The sequence below is a fragment of the Microtus pennsylvanicus genome, chromosome 5, assembly GCF_037038515.1.
Source record: "Microtus pennsylvanicus isolate mMicPen1 chromosome 5, mMicPen1.hap1, whole genome shotgun sequence".
In the NCBI taxonomy this organism is placed as follows: domain Eukaryota; kingdom Metazoa; phylum Chordata; class Mammalia; order Rodentia; family Cricetidae; genus Microtus; species Microtus pennsylvanicus.
The window spans coordinates 14,591,732-14,607,820 of record NC_134583.1 but is presented as its reverse complement, the minus strand read 5'-3'; positions in this window follow the sequence as shown (position 1 = coordinate 14,607,820).

Here is a 16,089-nt window from a genome sequence, read left to right as displayed (position 1 = left end):
GGAAATAGATGGCACATGTCTCTTAATTTTATTTATGGAGTTATCTTCAAGTTCTAGATGGCCACCGAAACAATGAAAATAGCTCATATTGGTTATAGCAGTTTCTTGTAGTCTTCCAACCAAACAGTAAAGAAGACTGTCACACCTGGTATTGTCTGGCACATTTTTTTTTAGAAAATTCATTTCTTTTTTGGGGAGCATCATCATCCTATGTGTCATATTTTTTTAAAAGTATACAGTGATTGGAAAGATGATTCACTGGGTAAAAACCTTTGCAACTCTTCCAGATGAATCAAGTTGAAATCTCAATACCTAAATGAAGGTATCCAATTAACATTAATTCCAGATCAAAAGAATCCAACATACATTTTGGATTTTGTGGGAACCTGTGAATATTTGGTAGACACACATATGCACATCCATATAAATAAGAATACTATATTTTGAATACATTACATATATTCTTTTCTGTAAGTTTATATTGTTTTTCTATGGCTTTTGCAGATAACCTCAATGTTATTTTCTCTTTTTCCCTTCCTTGTTAGTGTATCTCTCATTTTCCCCATCATCTGCTTCATAGCACTCATGTCCACAATTTTAAGGTATATTATCAAGCTATAGCAACAAAAATGAGCATTGTATTGGAAAAAACTTTCCTGTGTATCAATTGAACAAAATAGAAGACACAAGCATGAGTTCACAAAATTTTAGCCATCTGATATTTGAAAAAGAACCCCCAAAATGTAAGTAAAACAACATCTTCAACAAATGTTCCTGGGAAAACTAGGCATTCACTTGTAGAAGAATGAAATTAGACCCATAACTGTCACCTGGCACAAAACTTAATACCAAGTGGTTCAGAGATTCCAATATGAATATTGAACCTGCAAGAAAAAAAAATATACAATACCTTACACAATTGAGTGTAGGAAAGCATTTTCTAGATATGGTTCCATTTGCTCAGGAACAGAGACCATCATTTTACAAATGGGACTTCACAAAACAAAAACAAAAACAACAACAACAAAGAAATAATCAAAAAGAAAAATACAAAAGAAACAATAAAGTGAGGAAGAATCCTACCAAGGAGGAGAATACTTGGCAACTATACACCTAAGAGAGGGTTAACATTCAGAATATATTATAAAGATCTCAAACAACAAAGAATCAAGAAAATAAATGACGAAGTTAATCTGTATAGAAGGTCTTATGAAACACAAATGGCTAAGAAATATCTTTACAAATGTGCCATGTGTTTCTTACTCAATATCAGAAAAGCTTCTTCCTGCAGTAGATGAAAACCAATACAGAAAACAGTAACGGAACAATGGCAGAGGGTGAAAGCCTTGGAATACTCAGTCCTAAAGGGGTTGTCTCAATCACATCCCTTTCCTCATGACTCAGGCAACTCTGTGAAAGAGAAGATGGAAAGATTGTAAGAGTCAGAGGGGATGAAGTACGCCAAAGAAATAGGACTGATGCTCATATGAACTCATAGAGACTGGCAGCATGTGCAGGGCCTGCATAGGTCCATGCTGGGTGGAGTATGAGCCCTGAGACAGAAGTGAACATGATCGCCCATCCCTAATCAACAAATATTTATCTCCAATTGAAAACTGCTCACAGAGGAAAAAATTAGTTTCTCTAATAAATCTCACTGGGTCAACAAATCACACTTTTTTGGAGGCCTCATGCCCAGGAGTAGATGGTCAACTCAAAATCAACTCAATGCTAGTTTTGGAGTTTCCTTTTTTGTCTCACAGTGCTTTGTTTGGGGCATTTTTAAAATTTTAATCATATTTGCTTATTTGTTATAGTTTTTTTTTGGTTTTGTTTTTCTTGTGCTTTTTTAAATGTGCACACATCACCATATATTATGCCCTTATGTACTTATGTAATTCTATTGTTTTTTTTTTCTTTTGGTTTTTTTGAGACAGGATTTCTCTGCGTGACGGCTTTGGATTGCCTAGAGCTTGCGCCAGCAGGTTCACATCAAACTCATAATGATCCTCTTCTCTCTGCCTCCTGACGATTAATTAAAGGCGTGTGCAACCACAGGCTGGCATTTTTTGCTTTGTTTTGTTTTGTAACTTCCTTGTTTGTTTTGTAAAGAGGAAAGAAATAATGTGTGAAGTTGGGTGGTTATGGAGATGGGGAGAATCTGGGTGAAATGTGGCCAGGACACTGATCAGAATTCATTGTATGGAAAAATATATTTTCAATTTTTAAAAGTGTTCAACATCCTTAGTAATAGGATAATGTAAGTTAAAACTACTTTAAGATTTCTTGTTACCCAAGTGAGAATGCCCAACATCGAGAAAACAACTGACGACAAGTGTTAGGGAAAATGAGGGAAAAGGGGAACCCTCAGTCATTTTTGGAGTGTTTTCAAATGAATGCAACCATCTTGGAAATAGGTATGCAGATATTAGCCAGCTATAACACTTCTTGGCATATACTCAAAAGACTGGATATACTCTAACAGAGACACTTGATCAGCTGTTAATAGTAGCTGGGAAATGAAAACATCATGGTGGATAATGACATTATGAGACACATACACAATAACATACTATTTGGCTATAAAGATACTTGTCTTAGAAGTCCTTTTTTTCCCGTGGCCTCTTGTCTATCTCCCTGTTTCTTTCTATCAACTTGGTACTTATGAACAAAATAACAGTCTAAGTGGCAATACAATCAGGACTAAATGAAATTCAAGGTGAACAATTCAGACTTTTCCCCTGAATTTTCTGCCTGTTTAGAATTAGTGTGGTTTTCTTAAAATGAGTAGTTGTATGTTAATAATTAATCTTTTATGCTTAACATACAGTGTGTTCAAAGTCTATATTAGCATCTAGCACATCTATAAAGAGTTTTACTAGAATATTTTGAATAATAATATGCAGTTTGTTTCATTTATGACTTCAACATATATAATTTCTTGTGAATATATGCTATATGTTACAGAGGAAAAATTGAAAACTCAGAAATAGGAAAGAATATTCCTTCTTCTCAGCATCTCATGGAACCTTCTCGAAAATAGACCACATACTTGGTAACAAAGCAAATTTCTACAGATACCAAAAAAAATGTTAGTAACCACCTGTGTCTTATTGGATCACCATGGAATGAAATGAGAATTTAACAATAATTCTACCACCAGAAAACCTACAAACTCATAAAAAGTGTTTCAAAATATATTTGCTGCTGTTCGAAATCTGTATTGCTTAGGTTTCACATTGAAGACGCTGTGCCAGCAACTGCACAGGACATGGTTCCCATGAACCTAGTACCAACATTACCATCAGCGTTAGGGATTATTTCTTACACAATACATTTGTCACCTATAGAAATGTCACTTTTTCCATGGAGAACCATGGCTAGAAAACAGGTGTGTTCTTGTTTCTCAATTCTTTCAGTATGGGAACTTTTGCCTTCTTTTCGAGGACTTAATTATTTACTCTTACATTTTTCCCATGCTTCAAGTTCAAAGGCAGGGATTTATTTATGACTTGATTTCTGCAGCATCTAATTCTTTCTTATTATGTAGCTTAATGTTTATTATTTTAGTAAAAACACCTTACTCTGATTTGCTAGTTGAAAGAAGCAACTTCACGTCAAAATGCATAAGTGCTCCAAGGTCAGTGAGGCACTACAAAATTCTCAGCAGCAGCAATGGATGGATCACTAACCTCTGATCATTTCGAAAACTAAGTCAAGATATGGAAATGAAGCTTGGGCAGCTTGGGAAGAGGTATAGGAAACAACAAAGAGTCCAGATTTCTAAGGACAGATGGAGCATTTACATCTAACTTATACAGTAGGTAATATGAGGCAAGGACCGTGAGAAAGTTGGACCGCTTGGACTGAGCAAACTTTTGAGAAGAGATGCAATGTTTCAATATATTGCTTCTACTGAAAGTTTGGACTGACTGGAAGATGACTCTGTGCAATGCGGAGAGCTCTGAGGGCAATGCCATATGCTATCACTCATACAACATCCTCCCAGATAAAGCACACTAGTGATTGAGGCTTGGGGTAAGGAAGTGGAGTGCTACACTTACGCTTGTAAGCCATATGAAAATTGAGTCTCTGAAAGGAGAAATCTTTAATTTCTTGGAAAAAAAAGGCAAGAGGCACTCTTCCATCCTCCAAGGCATTCCTGTCGACAGCAAGAGGACAAAGAGGCTGATGCTACTGCTGCCACACTCATGCATATTCCTTCGATTGCTTAATCAAAACCTTATGTTTTATACAAATTACATATGTTAAAATGTTTCAGAGTGCTTTGCTTCCCCCCTGAATGACTGAATGATGATTGAGTTTGAGCCTTACATAGTGATCTTGTCTCATTTAAATCAAGTAAATCAGAAAAATTGCCCATGTTTTAAGCAAATTCAAACACAATGCTATAAGTCTAAAATCATTTCCACTTTAGAATCATGGCTATTCCAAGAGCATCAATTCAGTTTCAAATGCCATATAGACTTTCATATAGACTCCTTTGTTTCCTTTGTTCTCAGAATGGTTAGTACACTTATTTTTGTTATTAGCATCAAGATCTTAGGATTTCAAAATATTTAGTGCAGTTAGAAAAAATATATTTTCATAGTTACTTTCAAATATGTTGCAGCTGTGGAAATCAAACCCGACCATTCTTCTGATGTTATCAGCATCTATGCTTGCAGAAGCTCAGGTGCTCATTGAAATCATAGGTGGTTATTATCTCCTTTTCTCATCTGTAAATATTAGTTCTGTTCCATTTCTACAGCATCAAGGTGCCAAATTCACATTCTTATCCACTTGCTGTTGTTGCAATAGTTCTAACATATTTCAAGGATCACATCTAGAGCATTTGGCCATAAGGGGGTGTATATTGGCCACTTCTTTCACATGCTGGGAGTTCTGAGAGAAAACTATGTGGTTCATTTATAACAGCTTTCATAAATGGGTGGGCAAATTTGACATAAAGATTGCCTTCACATTAAAGATTCATTTACTATTTATAGCATTATAGTTAACAGTCTATTTATAAAGCATGAGAGAACAAAGGAATTTAAATTGCATTAGTTTTTCATAACTGGCAGTATCAACTGAAGATATTCTTTTTAGTCATTTGATATTCAAGCCTGCTGGTCATTTCAAAATATTTATTTTATTATTTATGCATGCATAGTTTAAAGTAAATGGTTTGAATCTATTGTCATGCTGTATAGTCTTTAAATATATATTAGTCATATATACTTATTTGCATCCATTATGTTTTAAAATAGTTGAAAATTAATTACTTAAAAAGGCAACTTTGGAAAGTGAATTTATCAATTTGAAAACTAATTTTTAATATCTTTTAAAATGAGCACTTTGAACTTTTAGTGTTTCACTTATTCTCTCCAAAGAATGCAGAAACCTGTCTCACACATGAGGCTTAAAACCACAAAGCAGTCTTTTCTGGAAAATCATCTCATTACAGAGATCTCATTACCTCATAGGGATTTCACCTCACCAATCGATAGTTCAAACCCTGGAAATTGATACATTGTGTTCAACTTTACTTGGAAAGTATTTTGCATGCAAAGGCCATGAGGACATAAAAATTATGGCCACATTGCTTCCTCTTGGTATCATTCCATTTATCGCCAGACATGAGGTCAAACAATTACAAAACAGGGTGAAGAGATGGAGCATTGAGAATTCTAAGATTTGTTGACTGTAGGACAGAATGTCTTCTCGGCAAGAAGAATTTCCCTAAGAGTAAAGTGATAGGCTATGTATATTAGACTTTGGGTAACCCAAGGACACTGTGCATAGATCTTGCTACACAGACCAACAGCTTGTAAACTGTCAGGTAACTCCTCAATCTTGGGATCTCTTTGTCCTTGCTTTTGTATTCTACATAGACAGAAAATAACTTGAGGGTCGCTCAGCGAAGGTGGTGGTTGATTAGTTATCAGCTGGCATCATTGTGGGCTGCTGATGCCCCTTCTCATTTCCTGCTTTAAGAGGGGTTTCCTGTGATTCCCTGGACCTCACTGCACAGGCTTGTTATGATCATCCCAGGTGGTTTAACTCTAATATGGTTGACAAAGCCTATGAAGTTTGCATTGGGGGAAGGAATAAGTTTTAATGACTTTTGTCCTTTTAATCTTGACACTGTCAGAGACAAATTCGCAGCTCTTTGGTTTGATAAAGAAGAGGGCAAGATCGCCTTAGAGTCGACTTCCTTAGTTGAAACAGTTGTTGAGTCAAAACAAAATGTAATTACAACTGATATGCAAATAATGCCATGAATTTTATTCTTTTCAGTGTGATATAACATTTCTAGGAAGGGAATTGGAAGCTAATAAGTTTTGCTGAATAATTTAGAAGGAGATGTGCTCAATAACCACTGTGATTACTTTCAATATTAACTCGCTAAGGACAGTATCATAACACCTTCTACAATAAAATGTTTATTTCATTTTACAACAGAGACTTCTACAAGATAATTATTCATCAAAGTTCATAAAAATGAGTTGACCCCAAAACGGATTATTTGGGGACAGTGCCTTTGTAATTGTTTGGTCTAAAAAGTTCACTCCGGTAGGCAAAGTGGAGGAGTTAATGGCTCCCATTTGTAAATCGATGGCATTATTTATTGTAATGTTCAATTATCCCTGGTCCATGGATTGTTCAATTATGCAAGCCCTCATCTACTGAAATAAATACTCATTAAGGTGGGCATCTATGCCAAAAATATAAATTTTCTGTGATTTAGTTTTCATGTGCATAGTAAATCCTGGAGAACTGGGTGAGCAGAATCGATAAAACCCTAGATTACGGACATAATTTGACAAATTAGATGACTTTTTTAAAGCAATGAAATGATTTGTTTAGAGAAATGTATAAAATTACTTTGTAGAGACATTCCCCAAGTTGTGAGCATAGTTAAAGAAATATTACTTTGGCTCCAAAATTCTATTTTTATAGAAAGTCAGGAATGGTCAAAGGTGAAAAACTTGAGGGTCACAGCAGTCCCAAATTACAATGATAAATGGCACACAGGCCGCTCGAACTTTTTCAGGCTCATTGCAGAGAAGCAAGTTCGTGCATCTCATTCGAACTTCAAAGCTGCTTTCTCCTTTTTATGTTTAAACCAAAGCTTTCAAGAATGGAGGCCAGGCTTTCTTTACAATTTAAAATTCAAAGAGCACCACTTTGAAATTTAATAGAGCAGTGTTTGCTAAAGTAAACATTTTAGTCACAGTGAGGGCAGATGCCTCAGCATCCGCAGCCTTTCTATAGATATTAAAGCAGTGCTTCAAAATATGGGCATGGCTTTTTCCCAACGGACATCCGAAAAGATAACAGATTTCACGGTATGCACACTCTTACTTCTCCAAATGACATACACCTTTAGTGTCAAAGCAATTTCTACATTTTAAAAGTTCTCCCAACACTTTAAAGGGACGCTGAACATTGAGAATGCACTCTGATTTCTATGAAGGGGCTGTAGTTCCACCATCTACAGACACAGGGCTAGAGAAAAGGCCAGGGCGGCAGGGAAAGAATTGGCTAGGACAAGCATTCATGGTGTCAATTTGTGGTGTGAGAAACCTTTTGTATTATTTAAAAACGGGCCTACAAACTCTGCTCAGTGAAAGGCCTGTTTCTTTTACAATGCATACCAAATCCAATTATGGAAGAAGAACACAGAAAATTCTTTTCTTATTGAAAGCTAAACCAGTGTACTAAACCGTGTAATTTTCTCCGTAATCCTAGAATAGAGACAAATACATGTATTTAAGGATTTTTTTTTCTTCATGCAACAATGGCTATGCACTGACGAACATCTTTTTTAGCTTCGTGAAATATTACATCTTATTTTGTTTCATTATTGCTATTATTTTCCATTCAGAATTCATTTAAAAAGATAAATTGCCAAGTGGATGATAGAACTTGAAATTTGAATATTTTAGAAAAATAAAAATTTAAAATAAATTATTTTCTTATTTAAGTTTACAATAATGACTATATTCATATTGTAATATTTACAACATATTCTCAGTATTATATACTTATAAATGAGCAAATGTTTAGAAATTACATGCATGGATTATATATATATGTGTGTGTGTGTGTATATGAATTGAAACCTCAAATTTTATGTTAAAGACTATATTTTCCCATTACACAGTTAAAATTAAATTCCCCTGTTTTAATTATACTAAAATAAATATATGTTTTAATTTATGTTATACTAGTCTTTAAAACATATGATTGATATGAAACATAATTTACCTGATTATTTTTACCTGAATGAACATTTTGCATATTTAAATTCAGCTTCAATAAAAGAAATAAAAACAAGTTTCAGATTAACTACGTATTTCTAAGATTTTAATTACACGTGTACATTGACCACTCTTTTATCTCCTTTCAGGTGAGGCTTGTTAAACATTCTTTACTTCCTGGATGGGAACTTCTCTTCAAATGACATAAGAGTAATCAAAGACAAAAACTGAAACCAAGGAAGCAGTCATTTTCATAAACTTGCAAGAGGCACACTCCACGAATTCTTCTGTTTGTTGTTGCTATCCAGTTGAATATGTTTTCCCCCTGGCACAGTAATTATAGCATTGCAGTTTTCTGGCAACGAAAGGCTTCTGGGGGTCACCAAATGTCTCAGATTCACTGCAGCGTTTAATCTTCCATAAAAGCTGTTGACTGCTTCATGTGAGCTGAATGCCAGGAACATTATCTTTTAAATCATGCCTAGCTGCTAATTAATGGATGTATAAATGTTGAACAGCCAAGCCTACACAGAGCCATCACAGACACTCTTCCCATAAGTAAAAGAGAGTTCTGATGAGCCATAAACTATTGCAATACCGTGGATCTATCCTGATTGAAGTGCACTTGAGAAATATAAAGCTATCTGAAACTTAAAATATAGTGTGTGGCTTAGAGCTGCTCAACAATGTCTTATAATCTTACAGGATACCCCTCCCATCCATTTTAAGAGACAAACAGAAACTGCTTTCAGTTTCTAGGTTTTCTCTAGCTGGTCCAATGTGATATGATATACAATTCTCAGAAACCTAGAGAGGATTTTCTGTCATATAGGTACCAGGTAGGGCTCTAGGTTGGCACTGTAAGAAACCTGCCACATATACCAACTCCTTCGCTACAAATAGCAGTGCTACATTCTGAACTAAAGATATTTATCCTATATCTATGGTTTCTAGATGAGAGTGAATGCAGAATGGGAATGTGAGAATGTGTTCAGGCGTTCATGGATGGGTAAAAGCAGAGTTCATACTGAAAATTAAATTGAGAACTGGCTGACACAAAATCCCAATGTTGTGAAGTACCAGCATGCATTAGTCTCCCATTAATCTTGTCTTTAATGGAAATAGAAATAAACCTTCAAGTTTTCAAGTCACAGAGGGTAAATAATTAAAATACAAAAGTAAAAAAGTCAATAAAGTCAAACCAAGGGGTAACACATAAGAAAGCAAGCAATACAGAGATTTACAGAAAACACACAAAAAAGGGAATGCTCGAACTTTACACATTGGAACAGATATTTAGAGGTTTTTTTTTTAATTTGGAAATGATAGAAAGGTAGAATAAATCATGTGAAGAGTGTCTTTCTGCCTGCTAAAGTGTGAAGAACTAATTCAGATCATTAAATGTACACTAAAACTTTACCCCCAACATTTTATTATTTTTATTTTGAGAAAGTTCACTTATTTCAGAGAAGCTTAATTTAATTCACCTTCAGACAAAGCATTTTAATTATTGTAGAAATAGTACAAGTTCATAGATTATAAATAAACAGTAATAAAATAATAACTTGAAATTGAAAGTTGTTTTGTCAAAGTAGTTGTGCTTAGAGGGATGGTTCTTCAAGTAAGTCACTTGATTGATTCTAGGGTTTTCTGCTGAAAACAAAAAATTTTCCCAATACTTACTCACCATGGCCCTGTTAGCATTCAATGATGAGGTATTTGGAAAAATTTCAGTATCATACAAATAGCATTAAGGTTGATTATTCTCTTCTCATTCTCTGTACCTCAACATTCTGAGTATCTTTTTTTCTTCAGAAAAGAAAGAGACATCCAAAGGTGACATCTCTCAGCACTTTGTTAGGAAGTTATTTCTTCTAACCAGATGAATAACCATTATCAGCTCACACTAAAGTATAGCTTTATGTTTCAAACCCTTTCTGGCCGGGCGGTGGTGGCACACGCCTTTAATCCCAGCACTCGGGAGGCAGAGGCAGGCGGATCTCTGTGAGTTCGAGACCAGCCTGGTCTACAGAGCTAGTTTCAGGAAAGGCTCCAAAGCCACAGAGAAACCCTGTCTCGAAACAAAAAACAAAAATCAAACCCTTTTTGTTCTCACTTTAAATTTATTTTAATCATGGAAAGCTTCAGCCAAGGTTTCAAAATAAAATGGCAGAAAAAGAAGGAACCCAAGAAAACAGCATAAAATTGCTACAATAAAAGCATTTTTTCTTTTCTTTTTTTTTTTTTTTTTTTTTTTTTTTGGATTTTCGAGACAGGGTTTCTCTGTAGCTTTTTGGTTCCTGTCCTGGAACTAGCTCAATCAACAATCATTGAAGGAAAAGAATATGGGAAGGGGCTGAAAGATATAGTGATACAGTTTTCAAGGTCCATTCCTGTTCAGGACTGGGCATCTCACTTATGCAGTAGCATGTAAGTCACCCATATTCCTGGAAATTACCCATCACTCAATCTCATGTAGTTAAGACCAACAAACTTATTGATTCTCCAGGCTGGATTTATGGGCTTGTTTCTTTGTTGCCAGTGCTCTAACTGGGGTGAACACACATCAGTTCATGTTTTTCCGGGGAAACTCCACAATTCTCGTATCTCTATCATTTCTATGGACTACACGTAACTCACCATGTTATAGAGAGAATCTTACACATGATTGTGGAGAAGAATCTCACTATGTGGTGGCATACTATGCTTGAGCATTGATTGTGTTTGGTTAATCACACACACACACACACACACACACACACACACACACATATATATATATATATATATGCACACATACATATATATGAGTATGTAAGTGATGTAAGTGTGCATCTTTTGCAATAGGACATTGCACAAAGTTATCTACTGTATGAGATAGACTAGCTAGACAACATCCTTTTGCATAGATATGGGCAGTTGAAACCGCATGTGTTAGTTGAAGTTAGTAAAAATTCAATATGATCTGAACAGTGTTTGAAATGTATAAACAAATAAACAAAAGAAACTCACAGTAAAATCAATTCATAGGAATTTTAGACTGGGATATATGTTACTGATCATCCAATAAAGATTTATCTTTATCAAAAGTCTGCTTAAATATTTAAGGATAGGAAGTTATTACCAGTGTGCTTTATTCGGATGAGTAAACCAAATGCAAAATTAATTCTTCTGAAGTAATATTTTCATTTGCATAACATGGTTTTGTTCCTGCTTCATTTCCATTGCAAAACCATCCACCTTTCCTCTGCTTCTTTAAGCTACTGGCTCACAGGTGAGACAGCTGCTGGGCCATTCTCCTGCCTTCTTTCTTCCAAACAGTCGCTTCAATAACCAATCAAATGATAACACCCAAGCTACTTTCAACTCTCCTGTTAACTCTGTATGGCTGTTTTAGTTTGCACACTAATGTTGGCAGAGAATCAACACATTGTTTAGTACATGGGCTCTTAAGTGCAGCTTATAGATAGATAATCATTCCTGTGCTAGTGACACTCAGCTTTCATGAATGCTTAATAAAAATGCTTTAGCTTTGCTTCAGGTTGAATTACACTCTGGGGTCATATTTGTTTTGTCATTAAAAATAAATCTAGTTAACTTTTCACACATATTGTCATTCAATAGCTCCTTGCACAATTTTAGGTTTTATGCATCTAAATTTTTAAGACACAAATATAATTTTCTATTCTTTCACGGACACCTTATTCCTGTCCGTTAGTCAGCTGAGAGATATTGAATCCTATCTTTCCTCCTGTTCAGTGATATATTGCCGAAGTGTGATGAAGTGTCTTACTTGTATGTAACACGGAACAATTAATTGGTTGTTCCAGCATTTATCTTCTTTGGTAATTCCTTTTAAGAAATTATGGCCACATAGAGCTTGAATATATTCATTTTGAATTAAACTGTCAGTGAATACCTACTTTGTAACTAAAATCAATTTGCCATTGAAAATTGCCATTGTAGTTCAAACATCAAATATAAACAGTATCTAAGACACTGTCACTTCTAAAAAAATTTTTAAAAATGCAGTATAAGCAAAAAAAGGAAAAGTTATGTTTAGAAAACATAATAGAAGAGGAATCAAAAAAACTGTAGAAGCCAGAGAGTGGGGAAGAACAATGAAAGTTTCTATATTCTGAGTAAGAAATGGATATAACAGTCAGTGACACACAGCAAGTCATATGCACACATCCAAAGATGATAGAGAGGGACTAATGAGATAAGTAAGCAAGAGTGGAGAAGTTTGGGTGGGACGGTAGAGGTGAGTGTGATCTGATCGCAGTGTTTTCTGTAGACCCGTACGACTGCCGCAGAAGAAGTGTGGTTATCGTTATGCATCATTGATATATGATATGCTAACTTACAGACTTAAAATGGGAAGTGTGTTTTCACAGAAATGATGCCGGGGAATGAGTGGTGACTGTATGTGACCAAAAGGAGAGAAAACAATTTCCATGCAAAACTAAAATATGATGAAAAGAGCTTTTGGCCAGAATATTCAAATTTCTTTTCATAGACCACCTGCAATGTGTTACCTTGTCATAACAGGAAATCTGCAGACTCCTCTGTTTATATCCAGACATCCAAAAGAGTATTTCTAGATGAGGCTGTGCAACCGATATTTGTTTCCTTGGTGATGATTATACATGGAAATGTTCGGAAACTAATATTTTATGTTATGTGAAGTTAGTGAGTACTATTTCCACATTGTGGCCTTGCTGTACTAATGATGAGGCTGACTATCAAGTACAGGGTTGGCAACAGAAAGTCTCATGCTCTCTTGGATATGGGTGTTGGGAACAGAAGCTCCTAAAATTGTTCTGCAAGGCATTGCAAGGAAAGATCATGATATTATCTTGGAAAATACATATGCTGATAATATGAACAGCATAGTGGGTGCAATGGTTCAGAGGGTTTTAGAGACCTTTTGTAAGACTCTGGTAATTCAACACATCAACATCCATGATACCGATGAGGAAGATAGGTAAAGGAACTAAGGGCTTTTCTATTTCATCCCCGGAGAGACAAGCTGGCAAAGCAAAGGAAGTAGATTTGAGGGAAAACTGATGACCAATTTCATGTTATGGTGCAAAGAGGTAGCATTTTTTGAAATAATTTGAAACATAATTGTTGACTAAGTGGAGAATATTAATGCAGTGTTTGAATTGTGTAGTGTTAAATTCTTCTGACTCATTTTGAGAAAGTTATGCAACAATTAGTTTAGAATGTTGATCCACAGTATAGGAGTTGTCTGAAAACTCGGAGACTGTGTTTGGAGCCTGTCATGTGATGTTGTTTAAATCAATTAGACTACAATCTTTGATGTTTACAATAATTTTTAAGTCAGGTACAGAGAAAGAGAAATATGCCCATGTATGTTTGATACAGAGGCTAGGGAAATGGCCGAGAAGTCTCCTGGAGAGACAGTTGTGGAGAAACAGCATAGGACCTAAAGAGAATCAGAAGTAATCAATAAAATCCAAAATGGGATAAAAGTAAATGAATTAAGTTAAGAAAACAGAAAACTGAATAAAAATTTAAATGACAGTATAGTATTATCAAAAGAACAGGCTATACAGTAAAAAATACAGGACTGCTTTTATTTTTATTTTACCTGTATGACTTTTTATTTATTTATTAAGTGGTTATATTTTTAATTTCACTTTTTTACATTGGAAAATATATGTTATAAATATACTATATATTGTATAAATATATATGTTTTCCTACCATATATTTGGATCACATTCTTTCCTCTTCCAAATCCTCCAATTTTCATAGAAAATATTAATTTTCTATAATTAAGTCCCACTATGTATATTAATCACAATTTAGAGTAGGCTCATGTTCAGAAGCCCATACAAAGCAAACACTATATTTTTATAGATATTTTTGTCTCATATTGCATTGTTTGGGCATTTTACTTTTTTGTTTTGTTTTATTACTCTGTTGTTTGTATATCTTGGTTTTTGATTTTGTGGCTCTTGTGTGTTAGTGTCTGTCTGTTTAGAGGGGGAAGGAAAGAGAAAGAGAGAGAGAAAGAGAGAGAGAGAGAGAGAGAGATTAATAGTTTTGAGTGGGGGAAGGAAGTGGGAAAGATCTGGGAGGAGTTGGGAAAAGGACAATTTTTTTTATCACAGGATTAATTCTGAATTACTTTCCCTCCAACAAGTTGTCTCAAAATAAAAGATGATATTTAAACATGAATGCAACTAATTCTTTTTTAATATCTCTCTGGTATTGAGTTAATGTTTTAATGTGCTATAATAGTTTTCCAATGCTTGTCTTTAAGAAATTTAAGTTTTTCTTCCAGAAATGAATAACATCACTACTTCATGACTGTGTCACCAGGCTGGTTTGCTTTGACATTAGGTGAGTTTTAGGAGTTTGCTCAATGAAGGGAGTGAGGAAAATACTGTCACTGCTAATCTCTCATAAACAATTCAGTTACACTCAGTTATCTTAAATACAAAGTAGAACATATAATATGGAGTTCATAATCATAAACACTTCCCATTATGCCTATTCATGTACTTAGTTATAATATATTTTATTCCTCCCACTGGAGTCCAATGTTGTCTTATAATTGAGTTTCAATTAAAAATGCTAATGGAAAGAACATGACTTTTAAAAGAAATCTGTCTGTCCTCTTCCCTCTCTTTTCTTGACTGGTGCTAGGTATGGAATCCAGCACCTCCCACATTCTTTACAGGTGCAATATCAGTAAGGTGAACCCCAGCTCTATACTGAAGTCTTTTAAAGTTGACATGCAATTCACCATATACATTGTGCTGTAACAGTATTCAGAAACATTCAGATGCTGAAGTCATGATCAGCCCTGGATAAGTTAGAAAAATCCATGTTGAATGGCATAGTAGCTTATTACTTTGAGTAATACTCATTTTGCTGTTAATCATTGTCTCCATATAACTTAACATATTTGAACTAGGAAAGCATTATACGATATCAAATATTCCTAGTGATAAAGGCACAAGCATCAGTTTACACAGATGTGGCATCAATAACAGACCAAACTAATCACTTCACTATCAATGTTCATCTTGGTAAAGCAAAGGATATTTTGGGCAAGGAGTATGAATGTGACATTAGTTTCAGGAGGGTGAGAAACGCTGAAACACCTGCAATGTTGCAAAATCCCACCCTATCAGGAACAAGAAATGTCTGGAAGCTACAGCGTGGACCCGCACTGTAATAGAACTATCCACTTCCTGGTGAAAAAAAACAAAGACATTTCCATTTCCTATTGAAATAGCAGGATCCAACATGGGAAACATGGCACTTACAGACCTTTCCCTTCCCCGTTTCTTCTGACTTACTAAACTCTTAAATTATATCCTAAAGCTAGCCACCATGTCTATTCCCTTATTTGGCCACTTCCTCCTCCTGAGGCCTACTAAAAGGCACCAATACTTCGACTTCAAACAATGTATTGAAGTCCAGTAATCAAAAGTTCCCTTGTGGCTGCCCTAATTAACATTCTCAATCAAAATTAAACACCTCATCCTAACACAGAGTTTCCCACTCTATCTTTATTAACTGTCATGTGCCCGTGTACCATGCCTGTGCCCTCTCTATCCTGAGACAATCCTGTTTCCCTCCAGGATAAATATCCTTTCCCCTGCCCCCCTTAATCCTTTCTCCTTTCCCTTGTCCTTTATTTCCTGTCTTAGTTATTATTCCCTGCCTTTAGTACCTCTGGCACAAATACATCTTTGTGCTGAGAACTTGTTCTTGAGGTGTCTTTTCTGGATACCAGTCCTTTCACCCATACTCTCATTTATCTAAATCACCAGTA